Consider the following 14,656-nt stretch of genomic DNA (forward strand, 5'->3'; position numbering starts at 1 on the left):
AGAGAAACCTGCTCGTCTCACACGCCTGAAGTCAGGAAGTTCTCAGCGGGACAGAACCTGCTTTCACTTCTCAGGGGGACCGGGAGGGTCCCCTCGCCTCGCGCGCCCCCAACCCCTAGCCCCAGCTCCACACACACACACACACACACACACACACAAACACACACACACACACACACACACCGCCCCCCCCACCACACACACACCCACGCCGCCCCCACCCCCAACCCCGGCCACCGAGGGGGGCCCGCCCGGGGAGAGGGATGGCTGTCTCAGCCCCGGTTCTGAGACGTCACTGGTGAAACCGCTCTAGGCCGAGACACCAGATTGCTGCCCTGATGCTTGGTGTCCGTCTCCATCAGCCATGCCTGAAAGGCATGGGAAATAATGGACAGCAAATAGCAAATGGACAGAAAACACAAAATGATCCTCCTGAACACAAAATGGCCATTTTTATGGATCCACGTAGTGGTCGTTGGTATCCCCACTTGATGCATGAGTTAGGAATGCAGCATTGTTAGGAATTCTTTTTCACGAATGACATCAATAAACATATTGTACGAAGTCAGTATCCTCATAGATATATACACATACAGATACGGATGTAGTCTACCTGTGTTAGGGTCCGGAGTCGCCCTTCCCTCCAAGGAACAGAGGACACTCACGATAATGCAAGACACACAGCGACGTTTATTTCCAGCTAGCTGGGGTCCAAGTGTCTGCCCGACGCAGCGGGTTTCAACAAGGACCCCGAGCACTCGGAGCCGAGGGTTTAGATAGCATTTTCAAACCATATTAGTTTAAAAACATCCACACATAGTAATCTTTTTACACACAGAAATTTTCCATACTCTACACACAGCTGTATATCTCACCTCCTGGTGGTTTACCGAGATCAGCCCACCCTGGCCCTTTGACCTATTTGCCTGATCTCTGTGTCACAACTGCCCACATTCTGGTGTTTAAGATTCACTTGTTCTTTAGGTTGCTGTCTTCCTAGGAATCCTCTCTCATCCTTACTCAGCAAACAATTCTAGGGATCTTTATTTAAAACGACCTTAACTTTGGTTCTACAAGCAGCAAGCGGCAAGCAAAGTACAGAAGCAAAAAATGCATTGCAGGAGCATGAAGTTCTATATCAGGTTCTACATTACCCCCTTCTCAAGTCCCTGAGAAGACCCAATCATGGGTCTATATTTAGTTCTATCTGGTCTACCATATGGGAAGGTGAGTCCCCTGTTTTAAGTGCCGAGTATTGGGACCTTAAGACCATTAATTGGATGGTATCAAAGCGGTGTTTTTTTGTTTTTGTTGTTGTTGTTGTTGTTTTTTTTTTTTTACAAAAGCTACCAATCGATTTAATACGCAAGGTCCAAAAGTGAGGAGCAGAAGCAGGATGATTAAAGGTCCCATCAGGGTAGATATCAGAGTAGCATACCAAGGGGAAGAGTTAAACCAAGATGCAAACCACTTCTGAGACTGTTTTCTTTCTTTTTTAGAAGAATAGGGCTGAAACCCAGTCTGGACCTGGCGCTTCAGGGAGACTTGTAGCCAGCTAGCCAGTTGCCTAGTTTTATATAAAAAAAAAATAAGGTTGCAGTTACTAGCTTCCAGCAGACATTGTTTTGAGTAATGGTTGCATCTAAGCCTGACACGACTCAGAAAACTCAAGTGTTTAGCAGTACAGCGTCTAATCTGAAATTTCACCCATAATATCATTTTTCAGGATATCTGCGAAATAGTTATTTCCCAGGATGTCTGAACCATAGCTACTCTATTTTGGCTTTTAATTGTAAAAAAAAAAAAAAAAAAAAAAAAAAAAAAATTTAATAGCCAAAGCAGATGTCACCGTTAATGACGTCAGTGTTTTTCTAGGTATGAGAAGATGCAAGAATTGGAATTCGTAAAACCATTTCTGAAAAGATCTGACTATCCGAAGGCCTGTTCTGCCAGTGTTTTTTTTTTTTTTTTCTTTTTTTTTAAGAGCACAGAGTGCCTCATTCCTGAGTTTCACCCTGAATTTCTTTCAGGGGGTGTTGAAGGTCAGCAGCTTGCAATGGTCATGATGTAATCTTTGTAGAGGCAGCTGGCAAGTACCAACTTCCAGTCAGCAGGGTCTCTTCATAGCCACATATCTGACCATGTGACACTATTTCATCGCCATTGTGTCCCGCGGTCCTGGGAAGGCTCATTCCCAGGTCTAGGGAAGCGATGGGCCACTCAGTGTGCCAAAACTGGACCAGGCCTTGCAAGTAGCAAAAGTCTCTGGGCCACTGTCTTACTAGCTTTCTGGTCCAGGAACATATTCCCTCTTGTTGCTTTTTCTCATACCCAGAGTCACATTATTACAATTATTGATCTCGTATGGAACTGCATATCAGCATTATATCACAGGCTCAGTGAAACAAGTGACACAGAAAATAATATAGCCATAGCTAGCAGTTATTAGTAAGATAAGAATTATAAGCCAAGAACTTTTATTAGATAAAGCCTGCTATACCCCAAGTCACCTGACTTCATTTGTTAAATGACTATAGCCTGGTGTGAATCTCCTGGTTGTACATTATGGAGCATCTGACCTTTATCTGAAGATTGGTTCCTGAGATAAGCCTTAGAAAGTAACCTAGAGTGTCTTCTTCTTCTTCTTCTTTTTTTAAAAACTTAATTAAATCTTTTAGCGGTATCACGTAACAAGGAACTGTAGTCTAGACCTTAATTAACAAACCTAGAACCTTAATTTAACCATTTTACAAAACTTAATATTCCGCGATTTTCCGTTATGGAGGCATTAACCCTGTAGCCAGGAAGGCCTTAACCCAATAAAAATGAGGTTTGTCAGGGAGCTGGGAAAAGCCAAGCAGCCATCTTGGATGTCTCATAGCCCTGACTCTGATTTCCATCTATTGTTTTTAATTTTCCAGTTTAAAAGCAGACTGTTGCCATGGTTTAAGGACAGTAGGATGGCACAAGTCTAACAGTTTTTGTATAAGCAGAATGAGCTTTTACATGTCTACAAACCCGACAATTGCATTAATTTCTAAAACTAGCATAGGATCAGGCCTATGGTAGAAAAGCATTTGATTTATAGGCAGAGGTCTAAGAAGTCAAGAAAACGTTATAAATGATCATACGAATCAGGTCCAGCATCTTGGGCAAGCTGTCTACCTCTGATGTCGTCGTCTTCTCCTCCTGGTGTAGTGTAAAAAAGTCTTGCCATCCAGGTTGGAGACGGTGCCTTAAATTATGTCTTTTTCAGTCCTGGTTGCAGGTCATGAGGCATCTGATCTTCATCCAGAGATAGATCACTGAGACAAGCTTCAGAAACAAACCTAGGGTGCTCTTCAAGAACTCAACTAAACCCCATATTAATACCACATAACAGCAAAGATCCAGTCAGAAAATGAGTCTTAGTAGATACAGACTGGGATTCTCAACATTCATTGAAACATCTCCCCCCCCCCTCCCCGCCCCAAAATTACTCTCATTTTTATCAAATATAATCAAATTAAGACTTGTCTACAGAATAGATCTGTTCTCAATAAACTTGACCTGATTATTTATATAACCATAGACTTCTTCTTCTTCTTCTTTTTTTTTTTTTTTGCTTTGCTGAAACCAAACTTAACTTTAAATAAAACCTTTCGTGACTAGGAATGTCATCCCAAAGGCTTATCACAGATTTCGCCTAACAGATCTAAGTGAATTCCTCCCTTTTTCAAGATCTCCAAAACTGAGATTTCTGTACCTGTTAGTGAGATAACCTTTTTAATTTATCTGATAAAGTTACTGGAAGCCTGAGAGTCTCCAGCCTCTGAAGGGGTCAGATAAAAATGTTAAATGCTTCAATTTGTTTATTAAATATCATTTTACCAATTTACTCTTCACTCATAATTAGTTTGAGGGGAAGGTTTCCTAAGATCTGGAAAACAACAGATTCAAACCAGTAATTTTTCAGAAACCATAAAAGTTATAAGCATATTTGCCAGTTCATTCGGTCCTTTTGTGAACCTTTGTACAGTCATCAGGTTTCCCACTAGAATCTTTTAATTTCTTACCCAGTTCAGAAACGTGTGTTTATCTAAAAGTCCTTTTTATAAATCTTCTGGAAGAGGAAGCGTTTTCACAAGAAACTTGGTTAGTGCTGTGACCACCCTTTAAGACAGTAATCAGAATTATGGCAACGTTTTACCTGAATATATCAGAATTTATATATAAATTGTTTTCAGGATACCTGTATTAGTAACATTTACCATACCATATACCCGAGACTTATTATTCACTTGACAATACTTCCCATGTAATTTAACTTGGAAGTTGGGCCCAATTAGTGCAATATCTCCCTTTGGGATGTTTCAGGGGCCCTCTGAAGCATCCCAAAGTCTGCTAGAAGCCAAAAGTGCTTCATCAGAATGATTTAGGAAGTTTTGTCAACAAATATCGGAGAGGTTTAGAGCTCTTAGTCAGATGGGACTATAGGTCACTGTGAAACAATACCTATTTACTCCAGCCATAGTAACAATATAGGATTTCAGAGGCAAATATAGAACAGATCATTTAAGAGGCAAATAAACTTAAATCTATTGTCAAATGCAGTTTAACACCTCAAGAAAACGTTTGCTTATACACAAAACTCTTTCCTTGGGGTCCACTTTTCACCACCTTTTTTTTTTTTTTTTTTTCTTCTTCTATAAACTGTAACTTCATTTTTCATACCTTTTTATTGAACACACATCTTATTATTATTTTTTTTAAAGCAACCAAGAATTGACCTTTATATTAGCATTCTATAGATTGGTGAACATAAATACCAGTGATAATTTAAAAACATTTCAGCGAACATCTCAGGATGGCATCAAACATTATTTATTAGTAGTCTAAAATCTTTAGTTTTTCTGTAAGCTAGTATTCAGTAGTGAATGTTTCAAAATCTTATTTTATTTGGAAATGACCTAATTATTTAGTAGACTTCCAACACTTAGCACAACCCTTAGAAATTCAAGTTATGCCAATCTGGAGAGACTATTTTAGACAGATATTCCTAAAGAATAATTATTTTTAATGGAGCTTATCTAAATGCTCATGTCTCGTTTACATTTTTTAGAAGGTTTTTTCTTTCTTTTTTTTTTTTTTTCCCCACTCAAGGTAATTTCTTTGTCGACAAACTTGTGACAGATATAACAATATAACAACATTTAACTTAAACCTAGGTACAATGAGAATATGCTTAATGTTGATGACTCTTAGACATGTCTATATTAGATCAACAAACATTAATATCAGGTATTTAATACTGAATATTTTCCAGTTTACATGAACCTGGAATTTATTATTTAATTTAGAATTATTTGATTTGTAAGCGCTTTACCTTTTTTTTTTTTTTTTTCAACTTCCACGCCGCCACAATTGCAAGCCATGGCGCGGATTTCAGGGAAGTGGTTCAGGAGCCGGGTCTTAGGCGTTACCTGAGCCTGTCCCATTATTGTTACAAAAAGAAGCCAGAAAAAGACAAGGGGTACAATGCCAGCGAACACACAAATTCGAACCGAGCTTTTCAACACCCACCAGCCGGTCCGCCACACCACATTCACAGGCGCCCTCTCATTCACACAGCACTCAGAACCCTTACCTAGGGTTCCAAACGGCGTCCACTGTGGACGTCGTTCAGGCACCCCTTCGTTGGGGACGTCTCCCACAACTTCCAGTAATGGAGCCTCCGGGGTCGTAACCCGCTCCTTCCCTTCCACGAGAATTCTCAATTGGGACCGGGCAGAGGCCTGTTTCAGTCCCTCCGGTCGAGGACCTGTTTCAGTCCTCCCCTCTAGGAGGTGGCCAAACCTCCTGCCGCGGCTTTTGTGTAAACCTCGGTATCGGAGGTTGTCTGTCTCTTTGAGGAGGGGTCTTGAGATCCCGGAAGAGCCCCCAAATGTGAGGGTCCGGAGTCGCCCTTCCCTCCAAGGGACAGAGGACACTCACGATAATGCAAGACACACAGCGACGACGTTTATTTCCAGCTAGCTGGGGTCCAAGTGTCTGCCCGACGCAGCGGGTTTCAACAAGGACCCCGAGCACTCGGAGCCGAGGGTTTAGATAGCATTTTCAAACCATATTAGTTTAAAAACATCCACACATAGTAATCTTTTTACACACAGAAATTTTCCACACTCTACACACAGCTGTATATCTCACCTCCTGGTGGTTTACCGAGATCAGCCCACCCTGGCCCTTTGACCTATTTGCCTGATCTCTGTGTCACAACTGCCCACATTCTGGTGTTTAAGATTCACTTGTTCTTTAGGTTGCTGTCTTCCTAGGAATCCTCTCTCATCCTTACTCAGCAAACAACTCTAGGGATCTTGATTTAAAACGACCTTAACTTTGGTTCTACAAGCAGCAAGCGGCAAGCAAAGTACAGAAGCAAAAATGCATTGCAGGAGCATGAAGTTCTATATTAGGTTCTACACCTGACTGCACGGCTGACATGAGCATGGCCTGCCCGAATCTGTGTCACCGTGAAATCCGTGGGGACGTTTCGCTGACAGTGATCCAGGAACCATCACGGGACCTAGACAGGTATAGAGATCTGTGTCTGTCAAGATGGGAGACTAGAACACAAGCGCGTTCACAGAGGTGAACCAGCGTCACGGTTCAGACGCGGGGCACGGTTCAGACGTGGACACGCCTTCACAATCCTGCCCCGGTCCCGGAATCCCCTCTTGACCTTTTTAGGGTCTCTCGGTGCACCGAGTTCTAAGGGCGCATAGTCCTCGATCTAAATCCACGCTCCGAGGACTGCTCTTCCCGCTTGCCGCTCCATGCCAAATCCCGGTCTTGTGAAGTGTGCATGCCATGACATCCCTGGCAGGTGGGATAAGGAGCAAGCACCCACCGTGCCCGTGTGGGCGGGGGGGAGAGCGTTTAGGGAAGGGACGCTCCGTCCCTTCCCTCCCCCAAGAATGGAGGCATCCTTCCTGTATCTTTCCACACTGCCTGGGCTGTCATCCACGTTCACGAACACCGAAGGGCCAGTGATGTGGATCCACGTCGAGATCGTCGATATCCCCACTGGATGCAAGCATGGGATTCATAAGACTCGATTTAGTTTAGCTTCGATCGGGTGCCCTGTCCGGAGAGATCACGTGGGTGGGTCAGAAAGCTAACCCAGAACGGAACCAAACCCGAACCCCACAGCCACGTCGAGGGAGTGCTGAGCCAGAGGCACTCACCCATCCTATGAGGTGACCCAGATGGTGAAGGAGCGTTTGAAGGGTCACTTGCCAGCGACGCAGATGCCACGCGAGTGGCCGGAGATGTTTCTCCATAGGATCTCTCGGGATGTCTCAGGGTGCCGGGTGCGGGGGCACCCCGGGAGGTCCGATCCACCGAAAGGTCCGGCGTGCGGGGCAGGCACAGAACGTTTTCTTGCAGGGCCGAGTGAGGAGAATTCAGGGGTGCATTCCTCCAAGCCCCACACTTCTCGAAAGGGGTTCCACGTGGCATTCTGAAAGGCCAGGAGATGGAGGGACAGGGCTCGCGGTTGCAAACGTCTGGCTGTAGGAATTCGTTGTCTTTGGCGACTGCTCACCACGTAGGTCAGGGGTGGATACACACAAAGTTTGGACTTTGGTTTCTTTTGGACTATCAGCCCACCTCTGTTCGTGTGTGTGTGTGTGTGTGTGTGTGTGTGTGTGTGAGAGAGAGAGAGAGAGAGAGAGAGAGAGAGAGAGAGAGAGGCCTTTGTGGTTCTAAAGCAAGAAGCACTGAAGACTTACTTTAACTCACATATTTCACTTCATTTCAGTCGTGACGGTCCCATGATTTGGAGGACGATATTGAATGTTGCAGGGTAGATGATTTTAGAAGGCCGTGAAGGGGCTTCCCTGCCTGGTGGTCCAGTGGTTAAGAATCGACCTGCCGATGAGGCAAGGGACAGGGTGTTTTCGATCGATCCCTGATCCGGAAAGATGCCCCTGGGCTCCGGGCAGGTTCGAGACAAACCTACAGAACGGACCGTGCCAGGCGTGAAGGCGAGGGCAGACGGGGGACTCTGGGCGAGGAGGACTGACACGGACTGGCACTGCCGTCTCCGTCCGCGTGGGTGGGCGGTGGCCAGCACGCTCCTCTGGGGCAGGATGTTCCTAGGACCGTTGGGAGCGCGCGGGAGGAGCAAGGGACCGAAGGGAAGTCTCTGTCCTCTCTGCTCCATTTTGCCCCCGGAACCCTCATCTGCTCAAAGAGGGGCTTCATCCTATGGACAGACGAACCCACACGTGAGTGCACCTCCTTTCTGGTTCACTTGGATTCTGAAAGCGTGACGGTCAGATTCACTCAACTCTCTGGATTTCTGTTCTTCCTGAGATCCCGGCCTACGACTCACTGGAAGAACACACGGAGCCGGATGAGATCTCCCTCTGCACGGCGGCTCCAGTGTGTGCACATGTCGATGGCGACGGCCTGTGGACATCGCACCGAGAGCCTAACCCCCCGGTGTTTCAGACGCCTTTGTCCACAGTGGGTGAACAGTTCTAACTGCGGGAAGCCCAGACCTTGCCACGGCCTGTTTGATCTTCAGGGCCTCTGCAAAGAGAACGAACGTGCCCGGTCTCGTGACCGATCGATCCCCTCTTCGGAGCCAGCCTGGTGCCTGATCTGTTTTACAGGCCACAGGCACACACTGGCTCTGGGGAGTTGTGTTCCTCCTCCTCCACCTCCTCTCTGCCCCCACCCATCCCCCCACGTGCACGCTGCTCCCCAACCCCGCCTGGCCCCGGCCCATCCCGGTCTCCCCCACCCGTGGAAAAGCCCAGGAAAAAAGGGTCCTAGAACGACGCAGCTGAGAAACAGCGGAAGTCCACTCGGATGCGGTGAGGAGACACCTGAGCACACCTGGGCCGACACCGCCACCTTGTGGGGTGGTGAGAGGCCAGTGCGAGGAGCGCTCCAGAGTTCAGAGGAGGAGGAAGAGGAGCAGGAGGGAGAGAGGGAGGCCGGGGGGGGGGGGGGGTTGGGGGTGTGTGTGGGGGGGGGTGGGGGTGGGGGTGGGGGTGGGGTGTGGGGGGGGGTGTGGTGGGTGGTGGGGGTGGGGAAAGGCCGACGCTGTCTCAGGGCGCTGACGTGGGGGAAAATGTTCCCCTTCGGAAGGGCGCTCCGAAGAAAGAGTTCCGGCGGGCGGGACCTTGAGAGCACAAAGGGCTTCGTTTTGGAGGCTGATCTTAAAGCTGGGAGTGGGAGTGGGAGTGGGAGTGGGAGTGGGCGTGGGGGTGGGAACCATCCAGATGTAGGAAAGACACCAGGCCGAGAAGGCAAGACAGATTCTCTACAAAAGGGAATCGGATGCTTTTCTGTCAAGGTTTTCCGTAATCAGACTATCATGGAAATCCATCCGTCCGTCCGTCCGTCCATCCACCATCGTTTCGTTCCTTTTCTGTTCTCTACATTTTTCACGGCGAGTGAGTGAGAGAGTCTGTCCACGGTTTGATAGGATTTTTGAATGTCGCGGGACCATGGCACTTTTCAGTCGTGGATGAACATGAACGTGACGGCTTCTTTGGCCAGCTTCAGGTTTCAGGGTTATCCTGATCTCCCCCGCCGAGTGAGGCCTGTGTGTCGCTGTGTGCTGGAGGACACCGTGCCCTCCACATCTTGATCTTGGGCTGAACAAAACCGCCGTTGGGAGTGTGTTCCTTGGCTTCATTTCCTTTCCCTATGGCACTCACCGGGCCGTCCTGTCCACTCTTTGGATCTTTTATCTCCCCCTCCCCCTCAAGGCAATCGGTCCTTTTCTTTCTCCTCGTTGTTCTCACCCTAGTTTCTCTCCCCCCTCTCCGCCCCCCCGCCCCCAAGCCAAGTCCCACTCGTCTCAAATTGACGTCTAACTGACTGACAACGTTTTCTTTGACCTGCATGCCTGCCTTCTTTCTTTCCCTTTTTTTTTTTTTTTTTTTCTTCATGTTTATTTTTTGTTCCCCCATGAATGTTCAGCTGTCCAGGCGATTGTTTAGTGTGGTGCATGACACGGCGATCCCCAGGATACCTCTAGTTCGTGACGGCCCGTCACCGCTGGGTGTCCCGGCAAATGACCTTTGGTGTCATGACGTGCCCGTGACTCATTCGTCTGCTAAGTGGAAGGTTGCGCCGCTTCGTCTGTCTCCCTCACCAGTGGCACTCACTCATTCTCTCCCCCACCCCACTCCTGCCACCGTCCCCCCCGCCCCCACCCACCTCCCTCCTCTGGCCACCACCCGTGTTGTTCCTTTGTGGTCTCTGCGAGCCTGCTTCTGTTTTGTCCTGTTCTGTCCACGGTGTATCGTTTGGGAGATTCTGCATGGAAACGACCGATCTGAGGTATTTCATTTAGCATCATAGCCTCTGAAGGTCTCTCCAAGTTCCTGCAGACTGTGAGATTTCATTCCCCTCTGGTGGTTGAGTCCCATTCCTGTGTGGGGCTGGGGTGGGGGTGGGGGTGGGGGGGTGTCTGCCTGCGCGTGCGCACTGTGCGCGCACATGAATAGATACAGGCGTAGGCACGCAGACAGAGAGTTCGATCATCACGTGTGTACGGATGTCTACCTAGGTATAGGTGTCGATCCCACACGTACACACGTCCCTATCTTCTTTGTCCCCTCCGTGGGCACTCCGTGGAGTTGCTGGGTTGGGTCGAATGGGGAATCTTTGGTGGAGGGTTCCGAAGGATCCCAGGACTCTTTTCCCTGGCGATGTGGTTTCTGTCTATGTGTGAGGGGCCAGGTGATGAGAGCTGATATCTCTGAGTCCACCCACATACGAGCGTGTGTATTCATGCCTGTGTCTATCCGTATACGTATGTGTATATATGCCTGTGTATACGGATATACACGCAAGCATGCACGCCCACTATAAACGCCTAGGCACACACGTGCACACACAGACGCATGCGTGTACGTGAGCATGCCCTTCGTACGTATTTGTTTATACGCATGTGTGCACGCATATATAGACGCGAATATGCGTGCGTATACATATGTACACGCGTGTATGCACATGTGTATGCATGCTCTCTCTCTCTCTCTCTCTGTCTGTCTCTCGCTCTCGCTCTCGCTCTCGCGCTCTCTCTGACTTTTAAGCTGCCAGAGCAGTTCTACGACTTGACTTTCCTGCCTGCCTGATGGTTTTGTTTCATTTCGTTTCTGTTCGACTTCCGAAAGTTATTTATTCATTTAATTGGCTGTTGTCATGGAACCCGGGGTTTATTTAGTGGATCCCTATGGACTCGGTCCTCCTCACCACCACGCCCCTCCCCCCCCACCCCCGCACCCCCCCACTCCCGGCCCCCGCAGCCCTGGCACCCTAGACCCGCCTTTCCGGTGTTTGTGGCCAGCTATTTTGAAATCCATGTTCTCCTGACCTCAAGTGCACTTTCCCCACCCACCCGCGCAAGCTTGTGTTTGTCGTCTTTGGACTTTGTCACGGTCTCGACCCAGGTTGAGTTTTGTTTTTCTCTTGTTGGGGGTCCGAGTGAGTGTCTCCTCCCTTTCCTTTCTTGCTCCTGGGCTTGCGTGTCTGTGTCTGTGTCTGCTCTCGAACGTCTTGCTTTGTTCTCTGAGCAGCGCTTGCCTGGTTTCGCTTTGCCGGTCGGTTCGGTCCCTCCCTCCCTCCCTCCCTCTTTCGGGGGAGGGGGGCCGGGGGAGCCCGGGATGTCACTGGTGCCCCTCTCTCCGCCGACCCCGCCGCCGGCGTCTCCGTGGAATGTCCCCCCACCACCCTGGAATCGCTTGGGGGAGCGCGTCTCCTTCGGGGCAGCCTCCTGAGGAGATATTTCCCAGCTCCTCTCCCTTCTTCTGCGGCCGGGGTCGCGTCGCATCGCGTTGCTCGGCGGCTGAGATTTTGGGGCCGGGGTCGCGTCGCATCGCGTTGCTCGGCGGCTGAGATTTTGGGGCCGAGCTCGGGCGTTTGGGCGGCCGGCGCTGTGGCGTCCTCGGCGGCCGGCGACAGCGACCCGTCCTCGGGACGTGCGAGCCGGTTGTCGGGAGCCACCTGGCGACCGCTTTTATATTGTCCCTCCCCTCCGGAGCTTCGGCGCGGCCTTCAGGAGGATTGTGACTCAGCCACCGGGCCCGAGGCAGAGCTGTCAGAGGCCGGCTACGCTGGCGGCGACAGTCCCCGTGGCGCCGAGGCCTAGGGACGTCCTGATGTCGCCGGAGATTGGTTCTCTAGGTTTCTGAGGAGGGTGACCTGTCGCGGCGCTGCGGATCCGGGCTCTGGGGCGGCCTGACTGGGTCGACCAGCATCTATCTCCCCGTGCCCCTCCGGCCACGGAGACGGGCCGGCCGGACCCTGCCTGGGCCGGGCCGCCGCGGTGGGCAGGGAGGGAGAGGGGTCTTCCCTGCCCGGGGCGCCTGCACTAGGACTCGGCGGTCCGGCCTCCTCCTGGGCCGCCCTCAGGAGCGTTCGCTTCGCCTTCAGGAGCGTTCGCTTCGCCCTCGGCCCCGCTCCGGAGGTGGGGACCCGCCCGCCGGAGTCGTGAGGGGTGACCCGGAGAGGCCGGCCGGCCGGCCGGCGCGGGCGCGTGTGCGGTCCACCCCCTCCACCCCCACCCCCACCCCACCGCCGTGGGGCCCGGTCGCCCGAGGCGTCTCCCGGCACACATGCTTTTCCTTTGTCAAAGTCCCGAGCGGTCCGCAGACGTGGATGGACCGGACCCTGCTTCCGCGGGTGGCCGGGGAGGGCGCGCTCGACCCTTCGGCGTGCCCTCGTGGGTCTCGGTCGTCGGACGCGACTTTTTCTCACCCCGCCCCAACTCCCTGAATCCCGGTCAGGAGGTGGGGACCGGCTCGAGCCGTCCTGGGTGCCGCGTCGAGGACGGTCTGGGACCCGGGCGCGGTCCCTGGTCCGGGCCCGCTCGTCTCGTTGGGGGCGCCTCGCCGACGGTTCTTTCTTTTCTTTTTTTGCCCGTCGAAGCCAAATCCCCGTTCGGAGACACGGACGGGCCGGTAGACCTACCCGTGTGGGGGGGAGTGAAGCGGCGAGCGCGTCGTCCCCGGCCAGCTCTCTCTCCTTGGGCGTCCGCGCCCCCACTTTTGCCGCCACGCGTCCCCCCCCCCCACAGTCGACCAGATGACCCGCCCCCCCCCCCAAAAAAAAAAAACAACAAAAAAAAACGACAACAAACCTCCGGGTCTGGTGTTTATGGGATAGTGCTGGGGACAGGTGGCCGGGTCAAGGTTCCGGGGCCCCTCCCTGCGGGTCGTAGGTGGGCCCCGCTGTCGCCTGCTGCCATTTTGTCGCCTTTAATGAGACTTTTTTACCACCAGGTTAGTGCTGACACGGTCTTCTCTGTTTGGGGTGTGCCACTGAGGACTTTGGGTCTCTGGATGCACGCGGGGCTCTGGGCCCTTCGGACCGCCGGCTGGCGCCCGATTCGGCCCTTGCCGCTGGAGCCGCCCGCCTGGGCCTGTGCGCCGGCTCCTAGGTGGCGTGCCTGGCTGACCCAACGGGGTGGTGCCACCTCCGGTCTCCGGGCGACCCGAGGGCGGCGGGGCGAGGTGGCATTGGGTCTTCTACCCTGTGCGCTTCCCCGCTGCGGGCACCCGGTGGTGGCTGGGACGACCCCCGCCCCGTAGGTTCCGTGCCGCGTGTCAGGCGTTCCCCTCCTGGGGGTCGTTGGCGACTGCTCTCGCCTGAGGCGAGGTGGGAGAGGGGAGGCGGCCGGTGAGGCTGAAAGCGGGCCCCTCTGAGTGACGGTCCTCATCGCGCCTGCCCCCCCCCCCCGCCCGCTCCACCTTGTTTCACACTGTGATCGATGTGGTGTGGTCGTGCTCTCCCGGGCCGAGCCTAAGCCGTGCCGGACGAGGGACGGGCGTTCCGGGTGGACGTGCCCGCTCTTCTCGGTCTGTCCGCGGCACCCCTCGCCCGTCTTTCCCCCCTTGCCTGCCCGTCGGGGAGGGTGAGGAAGGCAGGGGCTGGGTGCGGTCTCTGGCCCTGACCTTCGGCCTCCTGTCCGCCCCCCCGCCTCGGGGTGTCAGCCGGCGGGGGCCCGTTGGTCTTCTTGACACAGCAGATGCTCTCGCTTCGCCTCCCCTGCGGTGGGGAGGGCTGTGCCGCTGCCGCGCTCGCGTGCCCCGCGTGGGTGTGTGAGCGTGCCTCGTGGTTGCTCCTCGGTGGTGCCCCTGGAGCGCTCCAGGTTGTCCCTCAGGTGCCTGAGGCCGAGCGGTGGCGTCGTTTCCCTTAACCCGGTGTCCTCCTCGGGTCCCCGCCGCGGTGGCGAGTGTGTCCCGTGAGTTGGCTCTCTCTGGGGGGGGTCGAGACGGTAAGAGAGGGGGGCGGGTGTCCGTCCCTGTTCCCCCTCGTCGTGGAGGCTGACGGATGAGGGGCCTTGTGGGGGGCGGGGCGCGGGCTCCGCTCCGGCCCTGGCCGTGCACACGCCTCCCGTGTGGGTCGTCGGCTTAGCTGTACCGCAGACCCCTCCCGCCCTGCTGAGGGCTTGGGCGGCTCGTGGAGCGCCTCCGTGGGCCTGAAGGAGAGACGCTCGGGTGAGGGACGGCGCGCCCTCGGTGAGAAAGCCTTCTCTAGCGATCCGAGAGGGAGCCTTGGGGTACCGGACCCCCCAGCCGCCGCCCCTCCCGAGTGCGCAGTGGCCACCGTGGCGACTGCCAGAGCACGTGGGCGGAGAAGACTTCCCCCT

The sequence above is a fragment of the Moschus berezovskii genome, chromosome 14 (genome assembly GCF_049115385.1).
Source record: "Moschus berezovskii isolate FMDL1 chromosome 14, NW_MosBer_1.0, whole genome shotgun sequence".
Taxonomy (NCBI): Eukaryota; Metazoa; Chordata; class Mammalia; order Artiodactyla; family Moschidae; genus Moschus; species Moschus berezovskii.